At 39.2% G+C, this 5,770-nt stretch overlaps 1 long non-coding RNA gene across 1 annotated transcript; it reads left to right on the forward strand.

The window, feature by feature from the left end:
- Positions 1–6: 6 nt before the first annotated feature.
- Positions 7–5,368, forward strand: LOC145718262 (uncharacterized). The gene is made up of 2 exons (XR_014141687.1): positions 7–4,117; positions 4,884–5,368. It is a non-coding gene; the product is annotated as an uncharacterized LOC145718262 (long non-coding RNA).
- The last annotated feature ends 402 nt before the right edge of the window (positions 5,369–5,770 follow it).

A 5,770-nucleotide genomic window follows, 5' to 3' on the forward strand; every position in this document is an offset into this window, starting at 1 on the left:
TCTGGAGAATGTTCCATGGGCACTAGAGAAGAATGTGTATTCCATTGTTTTGGGGTGGAATGTTCTGAATATGTCTGTGAAGTCCATTTGGTCCAGTGTGTCATTTAAAGTCTTTATTTCCTTCTTGATCTTTTGCTTAGACAATCTGTCCATTTCAGTGAGGGGGGTGTTAAAGTCCCCCACTATTATTGTATTGTTGTCGATGTGTTTCTTTGTTTTTGTTATTAATTGCCTTATATAATTGGCTGCTCCCATGTTAGGGGCATAGATATTTACAATTGTTAGATCTTCTTGTTGGATAGATCCTTTAAGTAGGATATAATGTCCTTCCTCATCTCTTATTACAGTCTTTGGTTTAAAATCTAATTTGTCTGATAGAAGGATTGCCACCCCAGCTTTCTTTTGGTGTCCATTAGCACGGTAAATGGTTTTCCACGCCCTCATTTTCATCTGGGGGTATCTTTGGGTCTGAAATGAGTCTTTTGCAGACAGCATATCGATGGGTCTTCTTTTTTTATCCAATCTGATACCCTGTGTCTTTTGATTGGGGCATTTAGTCCATTTACATTTAGGGTAACTATGAATTTAGTGCCATTATATTGCCTGTAAGGTGACTGTTACTGTATATTGTCTGTGTGCCTTTCTGGTCCTTGTTACTTTTAGGCTCTCTCTTTGCTTAGAGGACCCCTTTCAATATTTCTTGTAGGGCTGGTTTTGTGATTGCAGATTTCTTTAGTTTTTGTTTGTTCTGAAAGCTTTTTATCTCTCCTTCTATTTTCATTGACAGCCTAGCTGGATATAGTATTCTTGGCTCCATATTTTTCTCATTTAGTGCTCTGAATATATAATACCAGTCCTTTCTGGCCTGCCAGGTCTCTGTGGATAGGTCTTTTGCCAGTCTAATGTTTCTGCCATTGAAGATTACAGATCTCTTCTCCCGAGCTGCTTTCAGGATTTTCTCTTTGTCTCTGAGACTTGTAAGTTGTAGTATTGGATGTCAGGGTGTTGACCTATTTTTATTGATTTTGAGAGGGGTTCTCTGTGCCTCTTGGAATTTGATGCTTGTTTCCTTTGCCAAATTAGGGAAGTTCTCTGCTATAATTTGCTCCAATATACCTTCTACCCCTCTCTCTCTTTCTTTTTCTTCTGGGATCCCAATTATTCTAATATTGTTTCATCTTATGGTATCGCTTATTTCTTGAATTCTGCCCTTGTGATCCAGTAGTTTTTAATCTCTCTTTTTCTCAGCTTCTTTATTTTCCATCATTTGGTCTTCTATATCACTGATTCTCTCTTCTGCCTCATTTATCCTAGCAGTTAGAGCCTCCATATTTTTTTTTTTTATGATTTTATTTATTTATTTGACAGATAGAGAGCACAAGTAGGCAGAGTGGCAGGCAGAGGGAGAGGGAGAAGCAGGCTCTCCACTGAGCAGGGAGCCGGACGTGGGGCTCGATCCCAGGACCCTAGGATCATGACCTGAGCCAAAGACAGCTGCTTAACTGACTGAACCACCCAGGCACCCCTACAGCTTCCATTTTTTTTTCATCTCATTAATAGCCTTTTTGATTTCGACTTGGTTAGATTTTAATTCTTTTATTTCTCCAGAAAGGGTTTCTCTAATAACTTCCATGCGTTTTTCAAGCCCAGCTAGTATCTTTAAAATCATCATTCTGAACTCTAGTTCTGACCTCGTATTAATGTCCTTATTGAGTAGGTACCTGGCAGTCGGTACTGCCCTTTGTTCTTTTTGTTGAAGTGATTTTTTCCATCTTGTCATTTTCTCCAGTGGAGAATAGATGAATGAGAGAACAAAATGCTAACAGGGTAACAATGTCCCCAGAAAATATACTCTAAACAAATCAGAAAAGACCTGAAGATGGGGGAAAAGAAAGGGAAAGAAAGAAAAAGATAAAAACAAAAACAGAACAAAACAAAACAATATGATCAAATATGATCAGGCTGGTGCATAGATCAGTGCCACACACTAGGTTTTGGGTGTATTTTGGTCTGTTCGAAGAAAGTGCCTCTCAAAATTTTAAAGAAAGAAAAACTTATATATGTACAAAAATAAGGGTTGATTTGATGAAAGGATTGAATATGACTGTAATGGTGAAAATTATAAAAGACTTTATAAAAGGAATAGATAAGTTGGTTGAAAAATAAAGAAAAGAATTTAAAAAGAAAAAAGGGAGAGAATGTGATCAGGCAGGAGACTAGAACAAAGCCATTCACTAGAGATTTAGGGTATATTTTGGTCTGTTAGTAGAAACTGTATCCAAAATTTTAAAGAGAGAACAACTTATATATATATATACCAAAAATAAGGTTTACTACTATGAACAGATAGAATATGACTCTAAAAATGAAAAATGAATAAGATTTTTTTAAAAGGATTGATAAAGATGTTGGTTTAAAGAGGGAAAAAGAAAAATTCAAAAAGAATGAAATTAAAATAAAAATTAGCTTTGAAAGACTAAAGAATCATGGGAAAAAAGCCGTGAATTCTATGTGCAGTATTCCCCTAGTGCTGGAGTTCTGCCGTTCTCATTGATGGGTAAACTTGGTCTTGGCTGGCTATTCTCCCTGATCTTCTGGGGGAGGGGCCTGTTGCCGTGGTTCCCAAATGTCTTTGCTGGAGGCGGAATTGCCCCACCCTTGCCAGTCTGGGCTAAGTAATCTGCTTGGGTTTGTTCTCGGGAGGTTTTGTTCCCTGCAAACTTTCCCTACAGCTTTGGAGGACGGGAGTGAAAATGGCGGCCTCCCAATCTCCGCCCCGGAGGAGCCGACAACTCGGGGCCCCACTCCTCAGTGAGACCCCAGAGAAAAGCAGTCAGTCACTCCCATGTCTCCGGTCTCCGGCCACACTCTGTGCTCACCCGGCCTGTGACCCGAGTGTTTCTATCTCTGGCACCCGACCCCGTGTGGAGTCTCCAATCCCAGCAGAGTCTTCTGTGCGCTTCCTTGCTGCTCCTCCTGGCGTCTCCCTGGATCTGCCACTTGTTGGGTCCCTGCTGGAGGAGCAGTGGCTCAACTATGCCTTGGATCATGGTTTATGGCAACCCTGAGCTGAGAGCCGGGGCCTTGGCTCTGTCTTTGCAGCCGGCTTCCCCTGCTCCGATACCTGGGAGCTCTGCCGCACTCAGGCACCCCCGGTCTTCCTGTGACCCTGAGGTCCTGAGACCACACTGTCCCAGCGAGTTTCCACCCCCCGCTTAGCTACTGGAGCAACGTCCCTCAGCAGAGCTGACTTCTGAAAGTTCCGATTTTGTGCTCTGCCACTCTATCACTTGCCAAAAGCGGCTGACGGAAGCCCCCCACCCCGGCCCGCCGTCTATCCCTCGGAACATCACCTCAGATTCACTTCTCCGCACGCCCTACCCTCCAGAAAGTGGTCAGTTTTCTGTTCAGAGAGTTGTTGCTATTCTTTTTTTCGATGTCTTGTTGAGTTCGTAGGTGTTCAGAATGGTTTGATCCCTATCCAGCTGAATTCCTGGGACCAGATGGAATCCAGGTCTCCTACTCCTCCACCATCTTGCTCTGGTACCCCCTATTTTTAACTTTTGAGGAACCTCCAAACTGTTCAGAGTGGCTGCACCAGCTTGCATTTCCACCAACAGTGCAAGAGGGTTCCCCATTCTCTGTTTCCTTGCCAACACCTGTTCTTTCTTCTTGTGTTGTTAATTTTACCCCTTTCTGACAGGTGTAAGGTGGTATCTCATTGTGGTTTTGATTTGTACTTCCCTGATGATGATGATGATGTTGGGTATCTTTTCATGTGTCAGCCACCTGGGTGTCTTGTTGGAAACATGTCTATTCATGTCTTCTGCCCAATTCTTAACTGTATTAACTTGTTTTATGGGTGTTGAGTTTGGTAAGTTAAAGATCCTTTTTCAATTGACTATTTGAATGGAGTCATAAATCCAGAATTGTGGCATAGTTGCTCAAGTGTTTTTTTTGTTAACTCCCATAATTTAAACTTTTTAAATATCATTCCAGTAGATGAGACAGATGGCCGAAGCTGGCTGGAACAGCATGTGGTTCATCAGTACTGGACAACCAGATCCTCAAGGTTTCCTCATAGTTTACATTTGCACTCCAATTTAGCTGCTTTCTGGTAAGAAGCTAAGTTTTTCATTTAATGTGTTAATAGAAGAAACTTTGATATCTTAATATTTGCTTTTCATTTATGACTTAAGTCAAATACTTTTCTGAAATTTAAGATTTTTTTTAGCAATTCTAATTTAATACATTTTTCAGTTACTTAATTATTTTAAAAATGAGATTATTATTTAATTATAGTCTATTTTTTGATATGTTACTTTCAAAGCTAATGGATTGGTATGAATTAGGTCATGTATTTGATTTCTGTTTTAATGCACCTACTAAAAAATACAATTACTAGTTTTCTAAAATAATACATAGTTTTAAACACTTGGCTAAGTCAGCAATGAATGTAGTAATTGGAATTGTTCTGGGGTGCCTGGGTGGCTCAGTTGGTTAAGCATCTGCCTTTAGCTCAGGTCATGGCTCCAGGGTCCTGGGATTCAGCCCCGCCTAGGGCTCCCTGCTCAGCGGGAAACCTACTTCTCCCTCTTCCCCCACCTCACCACCCCCCTGCTCATGTTTTCTCTCCCTGTCTCTCTCTCTCAAATAAATAAATAAAATCTTTTTTAAAAAATCGGAATTGTTCTGAAAGTACTTCTCTGAGAGTATTACAGTTGACATGTAGAAATGAGTATGGGAGGGCATTTAAAACATGTTAATATATTTGCTTACTGATTACTGGTTTAATTACCACTAAATGCATATATTTTTTAATGCATGTAATTTTACTTCATGAGAAACCTTTTCATTGACATTTGATGTTTGCTGTCTAATAGGGACCAACACTTGTATAGCAGTGACCCATTATATGTTCCAGATGACAGAGTTTTTGTTACTGAGACACAGGTTATTCGGGAAACCTTATGGTAAGTCCTATTAAGCTAATTAATAGTGTAGAAGACTTTGTTACTGAGAAGCAGAATTTTGGTTTTTGAAGGAAAAAATATTCATGGTTTCTTCACATGCATACTAGAAAATAGGCCATTAGGTTTAACCCAAAACCGTTTCTAATGGGCACCTAAACATAAATTGGGGGACTCAGAAAACCCAAACTTCAACGTCGATTGTGAAGGTTGTGAGAATTTGATATGTTTACTTCTTTTCCATTTTAAGTCATGTGTATGCTATTTAATTAGATTATACCATTATTTTTTAATTACTGAGTTCAAAGAAAGGCTTCTAGTATGCTAGGCAGAGTATGTCCTATACCAGAGTGTATATCCAGGTCCTATATCTGGAAACCAGGAATCTACGAATTTAGGTTGTGAAAAAAGAAAGAGAATTTAGATTGTGTTCATATAAAAATGAAAATGAGAAATGCAACATGTAGTGCTGGTACTACTAAAATTTCCAGGTTCTGGGCCTCTCTGCCACAAAGGATAATATTGACAATTTTCTTTCTTTTTTTTTTTTTTTAATACTTCCACAACTTTTTTTTTAATTCAATTAGCCAACATATAGTACATACTTAGTTTCAGATGTACTGTTCAACAATTCACCAGCTGCTGTTCTTTCTCCAGCTTCTTTAGATTTAAGGTTAGCTTATATATTTAAGATTTTTCTAATTTTTTGAGAAAGGTTACAATGTCCTCTTAGGACCACCTTTGCTGTATCCCAAGTTTTTTTTTTTTAAAGATTTTATTTATTTATTTGAGAGAGAGAG

This window comes from Leptonychotes weddellii, unplaced genomic scaffold (genome assembly GCF_054177405.1).
Source record: "Leptonychotes weddellii isolate Sample4059 unplaced genomic scaffold, ASM5417740v2 HiC_scaffold_13003, whole genome shotgun sequence".
Taxonomy (NCBI): Eukaryota; Metazoa; Chordata; class Mammalia; order Carnivora; family Phocidae; genus Leptonychotes; species Leptonychotes weddellii.